Source organism: Macaca thibetana, chromosome 16 (genome assembly GCF_024542745.1).
Source record: "Macaca thibetana thibetana isolate TM-01 chromosome 16, ASM2454274v1, whole genome shotgun sequence".
NCBI lineage: Eukaryota > Metazoa > Chordata > Mammalia > Primates > Cercopithecidae > Macaca > Macaca thibetana.
In genome coordinates, this window is record NC_065593.1 from 11,232,917 (window position 1) to 11,253,369 (window position 20,453).

At 49.4% G+C, this 20,453-nt stretch overlaps 1 protein-coding gene across 2 annotated transcripts in view; it reads left to right on the top strand.

Annotated features, from left to right (window-relative positions):
• GAS7 (growth arrest specific 7) overlaps positions 1-20,453 on the top strand; it is a 289,764-nt gene that overhangs the window by 67,727 nt on the left and 201,584 nt on the right. The window contains exon 1 of one of the 2 annotated variants that reach the window (XM_050765352.1): positions 19,447-19,548. The exons of the other annotated variant lie outside the window; for it this stretch is intronic. The gene's annotated coding sequence lies outside the window, so the exon portion shown is untranslated. Of the gene's footprint in view, positions 1-19,446; positions 19,549-20,453 lie in introns of those variants that run through there. 2 annotated transcript variants of the gene reach the window in all.

A 20,453-nucleotide genomic window follows, 5' to 3' on the forward strand; every position in this document is an offset into this window, starting at 1 on the left:
GCACTTTGGGAGGCCGAGGCAGGCAGATCACTTGAGGCCAGGAGTTGAAGACCAGCCTGGCCAACATGGTGAAACCCTGTCTCTACCAAAAATACAAAAACTAGCTGGGTGTAGTGGCGCGTGCCTATAATCCTGGCTACTTGGGGGGCTGAGATAAGAGAATCACTTGAACCCGGGAGGTGGAGGTTGCAGTGAGCTGAGATCGTGCCACTGCACTCCATCCTGGGCGACAGAGCGAGACTCTGTCTCAAAAAAGAAAAAAAATATATATATAAAAAAAAAATATATATATAAAAATATATAATCTAATTATAAAATTTGAAAAAAGGAGACAGGACTGATTTTGAAGGGAGGGGTATATGTGAGAGAGTTGGTCCGTCTGTTGGTCTGTGTGTCTTTCAGAGAAGGATGCCTTGCTGGGGAGAAAGGCCAAGTCAGAGGGGCTTGGGAGGAATTTAAAGTCTTTTGGTGAACTGAAGGAATGGGCTGTTGGAGTGGAGGTTGGAGGTGCAGCTGCTAAGCCTGTGAGTCAGTTTGAAAGAAGGGGATAAAATTTTAAATGTTGCTACATGTTATGAATGAAGCCCCTCCCCCAGCCTTTTTATAAAAGAGACTTTAAAGATTAAATTGCTTTAAAAATATATATATTTTTTATTGAGACAGGATCTCACTCTGTCGCCCAGACTGGTAACAATCTTGGCTCACTGCGCCCTCCACTTCCTGAGGCCTTGTGCCTCAGCCTCCCAGGCAACTAGGACTACAGGCATGCACCACCATACCTGGATAATTTGTATTTTTAGTAGAGATAGGGTTTCACTATGTTGGCCAGGCCGGTCTGAATCTCCTGGCCTCAAGTGATCCACCCGCGTTGACCTCCCTAAGTTCTGGGATTATGGACGTGAGCCACCGTGCCCGGCCAAAAATAATTTTTGAATGCCTGATTGATGTTTCTTTGAATGTGATACCATGTGGAGACGGAGTCATGCTCGAGTAGACAAAGAATGAGATGATGGGTGTGCACATAGGGTGGTGGGATGAGGTTGAAGACCAGGAAGTTAGACCAGGTTTAAAAGGAAGAGGCATTCTTCAGGGGGAGAAGGTACCAGCTATCATTACCCTGAGCAAAGATCAGGTAAATCTGAATAAGAAGTATTTAGTTATGGGCACCAGATGTTTAGGAAACAAAAGGGGTAAGTGAAAGAATTGTACATACGTGAGCATGTATCCATACATACTCGTGAATACATTCATGAGTACATGTATTCATACATTCATGAGTATATTTTCATGCAGTACTTATGCAATCATTGAGTACATTTTCATACCTTCATGAGTACATGTATTCATTGTGTACATGTTTTTATACGTTCATCAGTACATGTATTCATATGTTCATGAGTACATGTTTTCATGCATTAATTAACATATTTTTATACATTCATGTTTTAATACTCATGAGCACATGTATTCATACATTCATGAGTACATTTTCATGCAATCATTGAGTACATTTTTATACATTTATGAGTACATGTTTTCATGCATTCATGAGCACGTTTTTATACAGCAATTTCATGTTTTAGTACACTCATAAGCACATGTATTCATTCTTGAGCCCGTCTAGTCATGTATTCATGAGTACATGTTTTCATACATTCATGAGTAAATGCATTCACTGAGTACATGTATTCATACATTCATGAGTAAATGCATTCACTGAGTACGTGTATTCGTACATTCATGAGTATATGCATTCACTGAGTACGTGTTTTCATACATTCATGAGTATATGCATTCACTGAGTACATGTATTCATACATTCATGAGTAAATGCATTCACTGAGTACATGTATTCATACATTCGTGAGTATATGCATTCACTGAGTACGTGTTTTTGTACATTCATGAGTATATGCATTCACTGAGTACATGTATTCATACATTCGTGAGTATATGCATTCACTGAGTACATGTATTCATACATTCGTGAGTATATGCATTCACTGAGTACATGTATTCATACATTCATGAGTAAATGCATTCACTGAGTACATGTATTCATACATTCATGAGTAAATGCATTCACTGAGTACGTGTATTCGTACATTCATGAGTATATGCATTCACTGAGTACGTGTTTTCATACATTCATGAGTATATGCATTCACTGAGTACGTGTTTTCATACATTCATGAGTAAATGCATTCACTGAGTACATGTATTCATACATTCATGAGTATATGCATTCACTGAGTACGTGTTTTTGTACATTCGTGAGTATATGCATTCACTGAGTACGTGTTTTTGTACATTCGTGAGTATATGCATTCACTGAGTACATGTATTCATACATTCGTGAGTATATGCATTCACTGAGTACATGTATTCATACATTCATGAGTATATGCATTCACTGAGTACATGTATTCATACATTCATGAGTATATGCATTCACTGAGTACATGTTTTCATACATTCATGAGTACATGTTTTCATAGATCATGAATACATGTATTCACTGAGTGCATGTTATATATTCATGAGTACATGTATTCATACATGCAGGAATATAGGAATACATGAGACTTTGTTTTGTTTTGTTTTGTTTTTTTGAGACAGAGTCTCGCTCTGTCATCCAGGCTGGAGTGCAATGGTGTGATCTTGGCTCAGTTCAACCTCCGCCTCCCAGATCAAGCGATTCTTGTGCCTCAACCTCCCGAGTAGCTGGGATTACAGGCATGTGCCACACGCCTAATTTTTGTATTTTTGGTAGAGACAGGGTTTTGCCATGTTGGCCAGGCTGGTCTCAAACTCCTGACCTCAAGTGATCTGCCTGCCTTGGCCTCCCTAAGTGCTGGGATTACAGGCAGGAGCCGCCACACCCTGCCCAGGAATACATGCGACTTTGATGTTCTGATTGCTAACCCAAACAATGTTGACTGTAATTATCAGGCCTCCCTGTGTTCAGAAACATAAAGTTTAGGTGGGAAAGTAAAACTCAGTAATCACAGGTAAACAGAGACCAAGTAAGCGCTGCTCTTCGAGGCCTAGATATAGCTGTGGCAAGAGGCACGCTGGGGAGGAAGAAAAGTTCTGGGTAACCTGGAGGGGTCAGGGAGGAGTTTCAGAATGTACTTGTGGCCTTGGCTTGGGTGTGGAAGTAATAGCAAACTCCGCAAGATACCTTTTATTCTTTGATAACAGCTTTATGGAGTTATAATTTGCATACCATTCAATTCACCCCTGTAAAGTGTATAAATCAGTGGGTTTTAGTGCATTCATGGAGTTGTGCAACCATTACCATCGTCAATTTTAGAACATTTCCAGCACCTCAAAAAGAAACGCCATGCCCATTAGCAGTCACTTTCCGTTCCCCCCAAACCACGCCTTCCTTAGGCAGCCACTTATCTATTTCCATCTGTATAGATTTGCCTATTCTGGGGATCGCTTATAAATAGAACGATACAATATGCGGCCTTTTGTGTCTGGCTTGTTTCACTTAGCAGAATGTTTTTGAGGCTCTTTCTCCTTGTAGCATGTATTAGGACTTCATTTCTTTTTATTTCTAAATAATAGTTCATTGTAGCATGTATTAGGACTTCATTTCTTTTTATTTCTGAATAAGAGTTCATTGGTATGGATAGATCACGTTTTGTTTGCTCATCAGCTGGTGGGCATCATTTGGGTGGTTTCTACTCTTTGGCTCTTTAGGAGGAATCCTGGTATGAACATTTGTGTACATGTTTTTGGGTGGACGTGTGTTTTTAATTTTCTTGGATATATATCCAGGAGTGGAATTGCTGGGTCACCTGGTAACTATGTTTAACCTTTTGAAGAACGGCCAGGCTGTTTGCCAAAGCTGCTGCACCACCAGGATCGTATGAGGGCTCCAATTCCTCCATGTCCTTGACAACATTTGTTATTATCTATTTTTTTTTTTTTAAATCATAGCTGTTCTAGTGGGTGTGAAGTGGTATCTCACTGTGGTTTTAATTTGCATTTCCCTGAAGACTACTGGTGTTGGCTGCCCATCTTTTCTTGTGCCTTATTGACTATTCATGGCTTTTTTTTTTTGAGGCTGAATCTTGCTCTGTCATCCAGGCTAGAGTGCAGCGGCACAATCTTGGCTCACCGCAACCTCTGCCTCCTGGGTTCAAGAGATTCTCCTGCCTCAACCTCCCAAGTAGCTGGGATTATAGGTGTGCACCACCATGCCTGGCTAATTTTTGTATTTTTAGTAGAGACGGGGTTTCACCATATTGGCCAGGCTGATCTCGAACTCCTGACCTCGTGATCCACCTGCCTCGGCCTCCCAAAGTGCTGGGATTACAGGCATGAGCCACCGCGCCTGGCCTCATGTATCTTCTTTAGAGAAAGGTCTACTTAGAGCCTTTGCCCATTTTGTAATTGAGTTACATTATAAGTGTCTTTTAATTATTGGGCTGTACGTGTTCTTTATATATTCTAGATAAAAGTCCCTTATCAGATACCTGGTTTGCAAAAATTTTCTCTCATTCTGTGGTTTGTCTTTTCACTTTCTTAATGATGTCCTTTGAAACACAAAAGTTAGTAATTTCAATGAAGACCAGTTTACCAATTTCTTCCTTTGATTCCTTGTGCTTTTGGTGTCATATCTATGAAGCCATTACCTCGTCTAAGAAGGTCACGAAGATTTACACCTATTTTTTTGAAGAGTTTTTTTGTTTTGTTTTTGAGATGGGGTCTCACTGTCACTCAGGCTGTAATGCAGTGGTGTGATCACAGCTCACTGCAGCCTTGACCTCCTGGTCTCAAACAATCCTCCCACCTCAGCCTCCCAAGTAGCTGGGACCACAGGCATGTGCCACCATGCCTGGCTAATTTTTAAACTTTTCATAGAGATAGCGTCTTCCTGTGTTGCCCAGGCTGGTCTCAAACTCCTGAGATCAAGTGATCCACCTACCTCAGCCTCCCATCGTTGCTGGGATTACAGGCATAAGCCACGGTGCCTGGCCAAGAGTTTTCTAGTTTTAGCTCTTACATTTAGGGTTTTGATCCATTTTGAGTTAATTGTGTACTGTGTGAGCAAGGAGTCCCGCTTCATTCTTTTGCATGTTCTTATCTCTCGTCGCAGCAGTTCGTTGAATAGATGGTCCTCTCCTGCAGTGAATGTTCTTGGCATTTTTATCTTCCAGGCTCCTCTTACCTGTGTTATTTATTTAAGTCAAAGGGTGAGAGAGTGTCTTCTCATGTCTGTCTGCTGACCCATAGGGAGATACCAAATCAATCAGGATCGTTTAGGTTAAAAGATCATTTGGTTTGGAATTTGAACAAAGAAAAAGCAGGCCGGGCGCGGTGGCTCATGCCTGTAATCCCAGCACTTTGGGAGGCCGAGGCGGGCGGATCATGAGATCAGGAGATCGAGACCATCCTGGCTAACACAGTGAAACCCCGTCTCTACTAAAAATACAAAAAATTAGCGGGGTGTGGCAGCGGGCACCTGTAGTCCCAGCTACTTGGGAGGCTGAGGCAGGAGAATGGCGTGAACCTGGGAGGTGGAGCTTGCAGTGAGCCGAGATCGTGCCACTGCACTCCAGCCTGGGTGACAGAGTGAGACTCCGTCTCAAAAAAAAAAAAAAAAAAGAAAAAGAAAAACAATCACTTAAAGTTTTCACTGAAAATGAAAACAGGCAATACATGTTGTTGCATAAATATAAATAATGAAATGCAGGGTTTTATGTTCTGGCCTAGTTAAGGGGGTAAGAGGGGGAGGCATTTGGCCTCAGCTAGCTTTGGAATTCAGTGATCTGTGGATTGATACTCAGAACTGATTGTATCAAGTATGGGAGCCCGGGCTGTGGGTTTGTGGGTCTCCCATCCATCCCTCCCGTCCACTCCCTCTAATGGCTCCTGGGAGCAGCCGGAGGTCAGCGCAGGCACAGCCAGGCAGAGGGAACAGTCGTCTGTGGACTCTCCACAAGTTGTTTCTTGGCCTTGATTTAGGAAGGGGATTAGGAAATTGTTTCCTCTCGAAGTCTCCACCACAGAGTGGAATCCTGGAGCGCTGTGGCCTCCACCTCGCATGTGTGGGTTGGGCACTGGAGCCGCCCCGGAACTGCTGGTGTGGGCTGGGGAGGATGCACGCATGGCCTCCGTGTGTGACTCGGGGGCCCCAGCCGGGGCAGGGCCGAGCGCTGGCTCCCAGGCCTGGCTGGGCTCCCTGGAAACTGGACTGAATCCCTCGCCGGCTCTGCCTCTCCTCGGAGTCCACCCAAGCTGAACGTCTGAGAGCGGAGGATTAGCTAAGCCCCAGATGTTTAGGGGTCTGACTCAGTGTGTGTGTGTGCGCTCCGTTGAGAGCTTATGTGGCCCGAGTGGTGGTCCTGGAATTTGCTCAGATCTTTGCGCGGGTTCTGGTGTTTAATCAGCATTTCTAAGGAGATGCTTAGGATTCCAGGATTTACTCGATTTACTCAGAGATTCCTCTCCTAGTCCACTTAGGCTGGTTGGAGCTTGCCCAGTCTCAGGGGTTTAGGGGGACAGATACTGGGGTCGTTTCATAACCTTGGAGGGGGCCTTCTGCCCCTGCTTTCCATCAGAGCCCTGGAATTGGGGGATTTTCTGCGCAAGGTCTGGTGTTTTCCTGGTTGAGATTAGCATCTTTAAAATTAAAATTCTTGCATGAGAATTGTGTCCTGCAGCCCTGAGTCTGTCCCTCTGTGAGTGCACAGCTGAACTACGTTCAGGGGTGCTGGGTGGGACTGTTTGATGAGGTGCTGGGGCAAAGAAAAATGGAGCGTTCCCCACAGGAACTCGAGCCCAGGTCTCCTCCAGGCCGTGGAGCCAGTGTGCAATAGTCCCGGCCGCCGGACCTGCTCGTCCCCAGCTGGCAGACTCACCTCCTGGGCCATGTTTGGTTCATCTTTACACAGCAGGTTGTGCAAAAGTGAGAGGGCAACATGGGGCCCCTGGAAACCAGGCGTCTTGAGGAGGGGCTCATGGAAGCACTGCTTTCTTCTTCCCAGGGCTTCCTGTTAACCCAGTGTCCAGAGCCACGGAAGGTTAAACTATCTTGATTTAGGCCTCAAGATGCAGGGAGCATCAGCCGGTCATTGGGAACACATGGCCAGCTGGAAATCCACACTCTCCCAGTTGTGTAATGTTGCCAATTGATTTAAACTAACAACAACAACAAACAATGTAAGGTGCTGGCCAGCACCGACCAGCGTGCCGGATCCAACCTTCCGGCCAGTAAACAGCCTGCACTCACACCCAGGTTTCTACACTCCCAGCCTCTGGTGCAATCTCCCTTCAAGGATACCAGGACTCTCTAGGGGAAGAAACAGAGACCCAGAGAGGTTAAGAAAGGTCACACAGCTTAAGCGGCAGAGCTGGGGTTTGAAGCCAAAACTGTCTGCTGTGCTGTCATTGGAACTAGAGTCAGAGTCGGCTTGGTTCCGGAGCATAGGCTCTTCCCCGTGCTGCACGCTGGGATTGACTCCTAACCCTCAAAAGAGGGCTGTTAACAAGTGAGTGGCTTCGCTGAATTCTGGGGACTTCTCAGGAACAGGAGGCAGATTTTGAGAGAGTGTGTGTGGGTGTGTGAGAGTGTGTGCGCATGCGTGTGAGAGTGTGTGTGAGCGCGTGAATGTGAGAGTGCATGTGTGTGAGTAAACATGTGAGAGTGGGTGTGAGAGTGTGAGATGTACACGTGTGTGTGTGTGGTGGGTGACTGCGTGAGAGTGTGACTGAGAGTGTGTGTGTGTGAGTAAACGTGTGAGAGTGTGTGTGTGGGTGTGAGAGTGTGAGATGTACACGTGTGTGTGAGTGTGTGGGTGAGTGTGACAGTGAGTATGAGAGTGTGAGTGAGCATGTGTGCGTGTGTGTGCATGTGTGTGCGAGTGTGTGAGAGTGAGTGTGAGCGTGGGTGTGTGTGCATGTGTGAGTGTGTGTGTGTGTGAGTGTGTGAATGTGTGTGCGTTTGCCATGCGCACATTCATGTGCATGTGACGTCTCTTCCCCTCACACCATTCATTAAGGGTTTCTCAGGCCGGGCGCGGTGGCTCAAGCCTGTAATCCCAGCACTTTGGGAGGCCGAGATGGGCGGATCACGAGGTCAGGAGATCGAGACCATCCTGGCTAACACGGTGAAACCCCGTCTCTACTAAAAAATACAAAAAAAACTAGCCGGGCGAAGTGGCGGGCGCCTGTAGTCCCAGCTACTTGGGAGGCTGAGGCAGGAGAATGGCGTGAACCCGGGAGGCGGAGCTTGCAGTGAGCTGAGATCCGGCCACTGCACTCCAGCCCGGGCGACAGAGCATGACTCCGTCTCAAAAAAAAAAAAAAAAAAAAAAAAAAGGGTTTCTCCCCTGAGAACCCCAGGGAGTTCCAGGAGAACAGACAGGGTGAGAGCAAATACTTTCTCCTGTCTGAGAAGCAATTCCCCCGTTTAATCCTTCCCCTTCCTTGAGTCCCTGGGACAATCACTGGTGGAGATTTGGTGGCCAGGGAACCCAAATAGTGTGGCCACCACCCCCGACCCCTGCTGTGGGTCCCTGGCAGGTCAGAGGGCTGCTCTGCGATGGGGGGCCAGGCTTCGTATTGCACAGATGGGCAGCACCCGTGGTGGTCAGAACACACGTGGAGCCAGCCTTGTCCAGGTCTCACTGGCTCTGCTGATTCCGAGTCTGTTACATGAATCGGGGTGGCTGTGTGTGAGGGTAGAGAAGAGTGGAAGGGAAGTGTTTATATAAATAACACAGGGTGGAGGGGCTTCTAAAAGATTTACTAGCTAAATATTTTCCGGATGTTTTAATCATCCTTTAAGGTCCTTCCAGAGGAAGGCTAAACAAGACTTAGTCTAATTCCCCCAGTGGCCAGTGGCTCCCACCCACAACTGACCCCGTCATACCTGGGCCTCATTCCCTACACCACCCCACCCTCCTCCCTCCTCATCTCCCCATCACCCTTTACTCCCCTCTTTCATCCAACTGGGAAAGAAAGAACAATCTCCATTTTATCCTTTTGTGATCATATTATACACACAATTGTTTGATCTGTGTTTTTTGTTGTTGTTGTTTTCTTTTGTTTTTTTTTTTTTTTTTTTTTTTTACGATGGAGTTTTGCTCTTGTCACCTAGGCTGGAGTGCAATGGCGCCATCTTGGCTCACGGCAACCTCCGCCTCCCGGGTTCAAGCGATTCTCCTGCCTCAGCCTCCTGAGTAGCTGGGATTACAGGTGTGCACCCCCACGCCCAGCTAATTTTTGTATTTTTAGCAGAGACAGGGTTTCACCTTGTTGGCCAGGCTGGTCTTGAACTCCTGACCTTGGGTGATCCACCCGCCTCAGCCCCCACAAACTGCTGCGATTACAGGCTGAGCCACCGTGCCCTGCCCCACGCTGCTCTTTAGAAAGGTTGTACCAGTTTAAAGTCCTTGAGAATACCCAGTGCCCCATTCGCTGGCTAAGCCTGGCATTTGCAGGCCAAAAGAGAGCCAGCAAATCATGAGATCTGTTGCCACCTGCAAATGGTGTGCTGTGGGAGCTCGGCAGGCCAGAGCCCCGATCTGCCAGTGGGGATGTGTGTGCACATGTGGAGTGCCTAGGATGTCTGGGCTCCTTCCTTTGGGATGCGGTGAGGAACTGTGTTGTGGAGGCTGCACTTTCCTGTAGGAGCCTGTCCCATGGGGTCCCTCCCGGGAATGAGTGTGTGAGTTTCTGGTCAGGCCTCACAGGCTCAAGTCTTGCAGAGTGAGGGAGGGGCAGTTTGCACTGGGCTCTAGACGGTCATTTCCATGTCCACCTTTTCAGCCTGGCCTTTTCTTGTTGAGGGCTTGTGCAAGGCCCCGCCACGAGGGGCTGGTTGGAGCTGGGAGCCGCGCGGGGAGCCTGCCCTGGCACAGTGGCGGCTCTGTTTCCCACTCCACCTCCTCAGGGGCCCCCATTCACGGGAAGGAGAGTCACACATTCCCCCTTGAGATAAGAATAGAGCACGACTGTGCCCCAGGACAGAGTCCAGCTTCTTCAGCCAGCCCTACGAGGCCTGGCAAGGGCTCCCAGATGGTACTGGCATGAGTGGGCCCTGGCTGCCTGCCCCACTGGCCTTTTGTGCATTGTGCGGTCCGGACACTGGCTACAGTGTGTGTCTGTCCGGGGCGCCCTCCAGGAAACCCACTGTCTCCAGGCTCTGCTCAGGATGGAGAGGCTTGTCCTCAAATCAGCTGTTTCAGGGCTCTGCTGCGCCCCTCCTCTTACCTGTGGGCCTCAGACTCCAACCTCCCTGCCTTGATTCCTCCAGCCACTGCTGTCTGTTCCTGGACGGGCAGAATGGAGCCCACGCTTGTGTGGGGAGCAAGCTCTAGGTAAGGGCTGGTGGCTGGATGTTGAAGGCAGCAGCCTGGGGACCCCAAAGGCACCGAGAGATAATAAACAGGACCAGTAGGGGCCACAGATTGTTTGAGTGATGATCAGAGTTTTGAGGCGTTCACCCTTAGCCCTGCCTGTGTCTGAGGCTCAAGATGGAACAGCTGAGAGTCAGATCAACAGCAGGACTGGACCAGGCAAGAGGCACAGGTGCATTCTGGCTCCTCTTGGAATCATTCTAGGTGACCTCTAATGCACTTTCCAGCCTTCACATTCTAGGGTAAGGCTTCTGGAAGTGTGGTCCCTGGACCAGTGGCAACAGAAGCAGCATCTCCTGGGAACTCGCTGGATGGAGCTGTATATTCCCAGGTCCTGCCCCAGACCTGCTGTCTCAGAGCCTGGCATTGGAGCCCAGCTACCTGTGTTTTAACATGCTCTGGACCACAGCTCTAAATAGGATAAAAAACAATGCTTTCCAGAGTCTGACGGGTGACTCCAGTGAGTCTTGAGGACCACCACAACCTGGAGAACATATGCCTTACCTGAAGACCGGATGCAGTGGCTCATGCCTGGAATCCCAGCACTTTGGGTCGGCCAAGGCAGGCCGATGGCTTGAACGCAGGAGTTTGAGACCAGCCTGGGCAACATGGCGAGACTGCGTCACCTCAAAAAACTAAAAAAATTAGCCAGGCGTGGTGGTGTGCACCTGTAGTCCCAGCTACTTAGGAGGCTGAGGTGGGAGGATTGCTTAGAACCCAGGAGGTTGAGGCTACAGTGAGTCATGATCACGCCGCTGCACTCCAACCTGGGTGACAAAGTGAGGCTTTTGAGATGCTGTCTCGAAATAAATAAATAAAATATATAAAAGCTTTATTTTATTTGTTTTATGTTTACACATGGGGTCTCCCAGCCAGCCTTAAAAAAAGATCTTCGGCTTGTACTTTTCTAGGTATTTCAGTTAATTCTACAACTGTCTGAGGTAGTGTTTTGGGTTTATGGGTAAACAAACCAAGGCTCCGTGGAGGTAAATGACTTGCTATATGGAGGAGCTGTGATTGAAAGCTGGGGCTTTTCAGCACAAGTGGGGGTGAGGGTTTCAACCCCCTTCTGTATGGTTGTCAATCGAATCAGCAGTCAGCCACGGGGCCAGGGAGGGCGAGGCTCCTTCTGCTCGGGAGTTGTTGAGTTGGGTCCCGGGTGGCCGTTCTCACTTTGTTCTGAGAAAATGGGTGTGCTTTTGAGTGTTTGGATACGGCCATCATATAAACTGACTGTTTGGGAGAGAGCCTGGAATGGAGGCTCCCTGGGTCTCGATCTCAGCGTGCACGTGTCTGGGAGGGGAGAGGAAGGATGAGGGTTTCTAGAAGATCCTGGCATGGCCACTGGCTAGAGACGAAGCTCTGTTTGCAGCCCCTCAGTGGGAGGGAAGGATGAATGAAAACACAGGGGCTGGCCGGTATGGGGGCCTTAGAAGCATCATCTCCTGCATGGGTACCACTGGTGTGCACATACAAAAGTGTGCTTTCAGGAGACGCAGGTCACACCGTATGAGGAGGACGGAGTTGTGTCCTCCCTCTGTTTACACCTCCTTGGTGATGGTGCTGATGCCGTTCTGGGCCTTGGTGTGTGCTGTTTGAGTGTGGAAGTTGTAGGGCTGGCCTTAGGATTGTGCCTCAGTGCCCTTGTTGGGGGCCAGGCACGTGTTTTTGGAGGCTCCAGGTCGCCTAGGCCCACTGCCTTCCAAAGTCCCCAATGAGAACTGGTCTCAGTGGTTTCTGAGATGACTGTGGGATGCTGGGGTGCTGGTGGCACCCAGGAATCTTGTGAGTTTCTGAGACTTGGTTGGGAGGCATGGGGCTGGGGAAGCCCGAGGGAGAGGTTGATGGGGAACAGGGAAGCGTGCTGGGTGGTCTGAGGTTACATCTTCAGTACTCCATGCTTTTACTTATTTCCTCAACCCACAGGTGAGCATATCGTTTTATGGGTAGAGAGAATATTTAAAAACAGATCTGTTGATTCAGGAGCATTTAATAATAATAGACAGCATTTACATAATATGATTTTCCAGACACCGGCCTAAGCACTGGACCTTCATTTCCTCATTTAGTCCTCACAATAGACCTGTAAGTAGTATTCTTATGTCTGTTTTACACATGGGGAAATTGAGGCACGGAGAAGTTTAATAATTTCCCCAGCGTCACCCAGCCAGTGAGTAGCAGAACCCGGCCATCTCTCTCCAGAGCCCAAGTTCTTTTTTTTTTTTTTTTTTTTTTTTTTTTCGAGGCACCGTCTTGCTCTATTGCCTAGGCTGGAGTGCAATGGCGTGATCTCGGCTCACTGCAATCTCCACCTCCCGGCTTCAAGTGATTCTCATGCCTCAGCCTCCCAAGTCACTGGGACTACAGGTGCATGCCACCACGCCGGGCTAATTTTTGTATTTTTAGTAGAGACAGGGTTTCACCATGTTGGCCAGGCTGGTCTCACACTCCCGACCTCGGGTGATCCACCCGCCTCAGCCTCTCAAAGTGTTGGGATTACAGGCGCGAGCCACTGTGCCTGGCCTACAGCCCAAGTTCTTAACCACTGGCCGCTGTATATATTCCAATCATTTGCACCCCAGCCAGTAGAGACGAGATGGAGGACTGCAGCTCCTGCAGCTCTGCCACTACTCCCATCCGAGACTCATCTGCATGCCCAGTTGGGGGTTCCAGTGGGCCTTTTGCTTTCATGTGGCACTTGTAAAGGAAGGAAATGGTGACAAAGAATGAGAGAAGGGGTGGGGACAGGTGCCGTAGCTGCTATTCTCTACCCTTCTTCTCCCTAGCTGCCTGCCCTTTCGGTGGGTGCCCTTCCTTTCCCCCAGCTGCCCATGTGGGAAGCTGTTGGAGTGTGGAGGCTCCTGAGCAGCTCTCCTGAGAATCTTTACTGTGCTTTTTTTTTTTTTGAGACAAAGTCTCACTCTTGTGCCCCAGGCTGGAGTGTGATGGCACGATCTTGGCTCACTGCAACCTCCGCCTCCCGGGTTCAAGCGATTCTCCTGCCTCAGCCCCCTGAGTAGCTGGGATTACAGGCACCTGCCACCATGCCTGGCTAGTTTTGGTATTTTTAGTAGAGATGGGGTTTCACCATGTTGGCCAGGCTGATCTCGATCTCCTGACCTCAGGTGATCCACCTGCCTTGGCCTTGCTTCACTGTGCTTTTGAGAACAGATCTTCTACTCATACTCTTAGGATTGAGTCCTGGTCTCATGGAACCATTTGTAGGAGACTCAGTAGAGGAACCAGGAGGAAAGGCAGTGGCCCCCCCATCCTCCACAGCTAACACTCTGGCTGCTCTCAAATCCTCCCAACTTTGGAGGAAGATGAGAGCGGAACCGTTTCTGCAAGAATGGAGGGAGGTGGCCGGTGGCTGGCCTGGCGCCTGGGGGCCGTACCTTCTGTTGGTAGCTGTGTCTTCTACTGGGGCCTGGACCAGCACTTCCAGCTGGATGTGGAGTGGGAAGAGATGGGTGGGTCCAGAGCCCGGGGATTGTCATGGGGGACATGCATGAAGGCCAGCCTTGCATTTCTTCCCTGCAGGAAGAGCCTTGGTGCTCTGCTCATTAGCAGTCCTGTCTGTGGTTAGCACTTCCGAAAGCGAGTGCCAGCTTGTGGTCAGAGGCTTGAGCTGCCAAACAGGTTTGGCCTCCTGGTGTGCCTGGGTGTGACATCCTCTTCTGCTCTTCCTCTGTCCCCAGGCTGCCTGGCTCTGGGCGGGAGCATAGTCAGGCAAAAGGAACCAAACTCGCCCAGCAGGTGCTTGGATCAGCACTACGAGGAGAAGACAGCCTGAAGGACCCACTTGTTGGGCTTGGTGCTTCTAGAGAAGATATGCTGGGTCTGAAGCATGGAATGTCAAGTTAGCTGAGGAAGCCTAACACCAGCAGGTGCTTTGGGGCGGCACCAGGCAAGGTCTGAGGACAATGGGCAGCTTCTAGAAAAACCATTGAGCTGTGGTTTCCCGTAGCTGAGAAGACAGCAGTTCTAACTAACTCAGGGTGTGGTGTGTTGGGAGAGGAAGGAGGTGAGAAGTGGGCCTTGGACCTTGAACAAGAATCAAGGACACTCTTGGGAGGATCCCCCAGCTTGTTAAGCGTGTTTTGTCGTGATTGCCTTGGTCGTGGGAATCCCCTGAGACGGGGAGCTCCTGCTGTTTCATAATCTTTCTTTAATTAGTTGTCTTAACCTCTGTCTCCTTAAATAAAATGTCAGCTTCATGAGAGCACTGAGGGCCTGGGGCAGGCCCTTGGTGAGCACTAAGTAACTACTTAATGAAGGAATAAATCAATACAGTGAGCAGAAGAGCTAGAAAGATCTTTAGCAAGGGTAACATCTTGAACTCTGTAAAATTGCCACCCACGCTCCAGTCTACCCTGAACTCCTGATTCCCCTTACCATGTTCTCTTCCCCCCATCACGTTCTGATATTCTTTAGAATTCACTTTTTTATTGTGTTTAGCGTCTGCTCCCCATAACCCGTTCCTACCTCATGCTGAAGCCATCACTCCAGGAAAGCAAAAGTGTATTTCCCTTCTGCTTTATTCACTGATGTGCCCCCCGCCCCAAATACCTAGAAACAGAGCCTGGCACGTGGTATATGCTCCATAAGTATTTGTCAAATGAATGAATGGCTGAAAGCGCCCGGGAAGCACTCAGCAGTGCCATCTGTCCCTGGGAATCCTCTTGTAGTGCGTGTCACCATGTGAGCACGTGTACGTTGTGCTGGTGTCCAGTGGGAGGAGAACACTTGCCTCCTCTGGGAGATGCCACACAGGCTGGTCACCTGCCCTGGCCCTGCTTGGTCCTCATGGTTAACAGGGCCCCTGAGGTAGGACCACCTCCCTGTTAAGTTAAGACAGCTCAGAGATACACAAGGGATTTTTTTTTTTTTTTTTTTTTTTTTGGAGACAGAGTCTCACTCTGTCGCCCAGGCTGGAGTGGAATGGTGCAATCTCGGCTCACTGTAACCTCTGCCTCCCGGGTTCAAGTAATTCACCTGCCTCAGCCTCCTGGGTAGTTGGGATTACAGGTGCCCACCATCACGCCCGGCTAATTTTTTGTATTTTTAGTAGAGGGGTTTCGCCATGTTGGCCAGGCTGGCCTCAAACTCCGGACCTCCAGGGATCCGCCAGCCTCGGCCTCCCAAAGTGTTGGAATCACAGGCATGAGCCACTGCGCCCGGCCCACGAGGGCTTTTTGGAATTGACTGGCAGGGCAGTGAGGGCCCCCAGGACAGGCCGGAGAGGCTGAGCAGGTAGTGAGTGGAGCTGTTCACAGATGAGGATTTCGAGCCTGTGGTTGGGCTGCATTCCAGAATCTAGCTGTGCTCCCATGACTTCCTTCCCACCTTACAGGCTGTGAGAAGTGGAAAAAATGCCTGGCTGAGAAACAGGGCTCAGGCGAAATCCCTGTTTATTCCATCTCTATCATCTTGTCTTCCAACGAGTGCCTGACTTAGAAATGTAATCCCGGGTGGTCTTGGCTGTCTCCACGCCCTGGAGAGCAACAGGGTCCTGGTGCTGCCTGTTACCCTCAGGGAAAAGTGCAGACCCAAGCAGATCCAGCTGCGTCCTTGACATCTTCACTCATGCTGTGCAGGACGCAGTTGCCTAGCCCAGGTCTGGGCTACTGTGGCTTCTCATAGCTCAGCAAATGGCTCGTTTGTCCTTCCAGCCGCTGGAGGCAAAAACCTTGACTCCCCTTCTTTCTCACATTCCACATTCAGCATGTTGACAATGCAGGTTGGCCCTTCCTGCAAAACAGATCTTTAAACACAGGATCACTTCTCACCACCCCACCACTGTAGTTTTGGACTGAGCCACAGCTGCCACTACAATGCTGCTGGGCTGTTGCAGGTGCCTCCTGGCTGCTCTGCTGGCCTCTAGTCTGCTGTTCTCACAGGAAGGGTCTGATCGTATCATGTTTCTGCTTACCACAGTCCAGCGGTGCCCCATGTCGGCAGAGTGAAGCTGCGGAAGCCCTACAGTGGCTGATGTGCTACGTAATTGGGTCTCTATTACCGTCCTGACCTCAGCACCTGCTCCTCCCTGCTCGTCTCACTCCTGTGTCACTCCTGCATCTGTCCTCCACCCTCCATGGTGTTTCTTTAAATATTCGAGGCATGCTTCCTCATCAGGGCCTTCGCAGCCCAACTCTCTGTGGGAGCTGAGTAATGGTCCCCTGAAGATGTCTACCTTTTAATCTCTGGAGCCAGTGAATATGTTACCTCCTGTGACAGATGGGACTTTGCAGGTGTGATTAAGTTGAGGACCGGAGATGGGGAGATAATCCTGGATTATCCACGTGGGCCCGGTGTAAGCCAAGGGTCCTTACGAGAGGGAGGCAGGAGGGCCAGAGTCAGTGTTAGGAGATGTGATGTTGGAAGCAAGAGGCTGAGTAATGGGAGGAAGGGGCTGAAAGCCAAGGAATGTGGGTGGGCTCCAGAAGCTGAGAAAGGCAAAGAAATGGATTCTTTCCTAGAGCCTCCAGGAGGAACCAGCCAGCCCTGCAGATATCTTGACGTTAGCCCGGTGAAACCCATTTCAGACTTTTGACCTCCAGAACTGTAAGAGAATAAATTTTTGTTGTTTGAAGTCCCTTAGTTTATGGGAATTTGTTACATCAGCCTCAGGATATGAATAGACCCCTTTATCTCCTTTATGTCTCTCACTCACTCTGGCAGACCCACCCCTTTACTGTGCTCTATTTTTTCTTTCCCTCCCCATCATTTATCACCTTCCAGCAAAACTGGATCATTGGCCTGTCTGTCTGGCTTGCTGTGGGTTTTGTATCTCCCCTGCTAGAATGTAAGCTCCCTTAGGCACGGATCTTTGTCCTGTTAACTGATGTATTCCAGTATCGAAACCTGTGTCTGGTGTATAAGAGGTGTTCAAGAAACATGTGTCGAATAAACGAATGAATGAATATGAATGAATGATTCCTTGGTCTGGAATGCCTTCTCTTCCCATCCTTTCTGCCAGCTGTCCTCTAAGTCCACTTCAGACCCACTCCCTACCCCCAAGAGCTCTCCTGTAAGTGACTTCCCTGGCAGGATGCGGGTGATGCTATCTGCCGGTCACCTTTCCTGCACACCCGGTGGCTGTGAGCAGCCCGGCCAGTTGCAGAGACCCACTCTGCCCAGGGCACTCTCCTTCAGCTTGCATCCTCTGGGGTAAGTCCTGCAACAGCCAGGTGTTCTGGGGAGCATTCCTTTTGTTCCATGCATTTCTTACAGATGAGTATTGTCAGAGTCTAAGGGACCCAGTTGATTTCTAAACCCAACTTTTTTTTTTTTTTTTGGAGATAGAGTTTCACTCTGTCCCCTAGACTGGAGTGCAGTGGCACAATCTCAGCTCACTGCAACCTCCGCCTCCCGGGTTCAAGCAGTCCTCCTGCCTCAGTCTCCTGAGTAGCTGGGACCACAGGCACACGCCACCGCACTCAGCTAATTTTTATATTTTTAGTAGAGATGGGGTTTGGCCATGTTGGCCAGGCTGGTCTTGAACTCCTGACCTCAAATGATTCACTTCCCTTGTCTTCCCAAAGTGCTGGGATTACACTCATGAGCCACCATGGCCGGCCAACCCAACCTCATTTTGATGATGACGTGGAGAGGTGAGGGTTCCCACCAAGGTGCGGAGCGAATTTCTAGAGCTTCCAGGTCTCAGAAGTCCTGGTTGGATGATCTGTTTGGGGGAGCTCCTTCTTTCCACTGCCATCCCCAGGGACAGCGTGCCTCATTCGTAGAAGGTACTTAGAATTTGCGTGGATATTGGAGCCTTGGAATCTGTCATGGCTAGGGAGGTTAGTGAGTGGGGCACCGTTTTAAGGGAAGGTATGAGATTCTCCCCAGGGACTAGAGGTCGAGGAGACCAAGGGATATGTCTTGTTGTTAACAACAGTAGTATGGAGAATGGGAAGTTTGGAAAAAGGAAAGGAAGAAAAGACAAGAAATGGTAATGAGTATGGGCAAGAGTTGTGTGCCCACAATGGGCACCTCATGCTAGGGAACCCCCAAAGACTATGGACACTGCCAAGGAGGGGCAAGGAAGGATGAGAGAGGCCTTCTCTGTGCTGAGGTGTGCTTCCCTGGGGCACAGCTGCAGCCTATAAAGGGTGAACAGTTAGGAACACTTCTTTCTGCCGTCTCCTCTGGGGAGGACACGTTTTGCAACACTTCCTGAGTTGGGGAGGAGGTGATACTTTGCCCCCCACCCTCCTTCAGACTGCTAATGAAGTGTGCTTAGTTATGAACCTACAGCTGTGTTTTTGCAGCGCTCCCCCCGCCTGTGCACCCGCCAGTCCCACTGGGGGCTCCCCTCCCTCCTTCCGTCCCCGGTCCTTCCCTCTGCTGGCTGGTGACTCACTCAGCTCTTGTGCAACAGCCCAGGCTCTCGCTCAGAGAAGAGCTGTTTTCCTCCATCCCATAAGCCCCCGTCCTGATTTATGTCTTTTCATTTGGGTTAATGCTTTCCACATTTAGGTCTGGAGATTAGCGTGTGGCTCATTGCTGCAACCACCAAAACCCCAGTGCCAGCTTGGGTCTGGGACAGAGAGGCAGCCGGACAGACAGATAGACAGAGGACAGCTTTGAGCATGACCCTCGAAGCCTGTCCGTCTGCAGCTGGCCCAGCCCTGCCAGCCTCCCTGCCCCAGACGCAGAGGCAGAGTAAGGAGGCAGCCTGGACTCCTGGCTTGCCGGAGAATCGTTCTCATGCCAGTTTCCTGTGAAGGGCACGCATCTTGGAATGGTGTGAAGAGGAGATTGCCCCAAGCCTGTGAACTTCTCATTGAGGAAGCTGTGTGTCGGGAATTGAGAGGCACAAGTTGTAGGGTGTGGAAAAATGCGATCTCTGTGGCTTTCAAAGCTATCACACAACACAATGTGTGTGTGTGTGTGTGTGTGTGTGTGTGGTTTTTCTCTTCTCTTTAGAACAATAATATTACCTTTGTTGCTATGGCGTTGTTATGGGGGTGGCTAATTGGACGCAGCCCTGATGCTGGCTTGTGTGTGGTGTCCATAGTGATTATCAGACGCAGCCACGGGACCTGCTTTGATTTTCTTCCCTGGAGTGAGAAGCAGGCAGAGGATCGCTCAGTGGTGGCTGCGTATACCCTGCCTTTGGTGGTGGCACCCCAGTCAGAAACGGGACCCTGAGGCTGGGATTTAGGTAAGGGGAGTACCTTTCCAAGGCTTGTTTATAGCTCACATTTGCAGAGGACCAGGTATTTGGAAACTCCTCTTCTGAGGAACCAGGTCGCAGGGCAGCACGCAACGAGGGGCCTGTTGCCTCTTGGGAGCACAGGGCTGCGTGCCCTGGTAACCTGGGCCCACTCACCTGGTAGGCACTGACTTCCTTCCCTGTGAGACTGTAGCATTGATGAAGAAGTGCGTGGTGGCTCATGCCTGTAATCTCAGCACTTTAGGAGGTTGAGGCAGGAGGATTTCTTGAGCCCAGGAGTTTGAGATCAGCCTGGGCAACATAGGGAGACCTCCAACTCTACAAAAAATAGTGAAAAAAAAAAAAAAGATTAGCCAGGCATGGTGGTGTGTGCCTGTAGCCCTGGCTACTCGGAAGGCTGAGGCGGGAGGATCACTTGAGCCTGGGAGGTTGAGGCTGCAGTGAACTGTGATTACACCACTGCACTCCAGCCCTGGACAACATAGCAAGACCCTATCTTGAGAAACAAAAGAGACAGAAGTGTGTTTGGGGGTGTAGTGTAAAATTTTTGTTCAATATGTATACCCAAAAGTATATCTTTGTTAATTTTATACTTATCGAATAGGTAACATATACTCAGGTCTGATATCTGAAAGGTACAAAAAATGTAGAGTGAAAAGTTACTCTCCCTCCCATTCCTGTCCTCAACCTCTCAGTCCCCTTCCGCAGAGGCAAACAAGTGATCAGTTTCTTGTGGGTACCTCCAGAAGTAGTCCAGGAATTTCCAAATATGTTCCATTTATTTTCCTTAACCCAGTTGTTATTTTTCTGAACACAGGTGTCCCCTCTGTACTTCTGCACCTTGCTGCTGCTACTGATGCTTTTGTTAAATCATATAACATACCTTGGAGTTT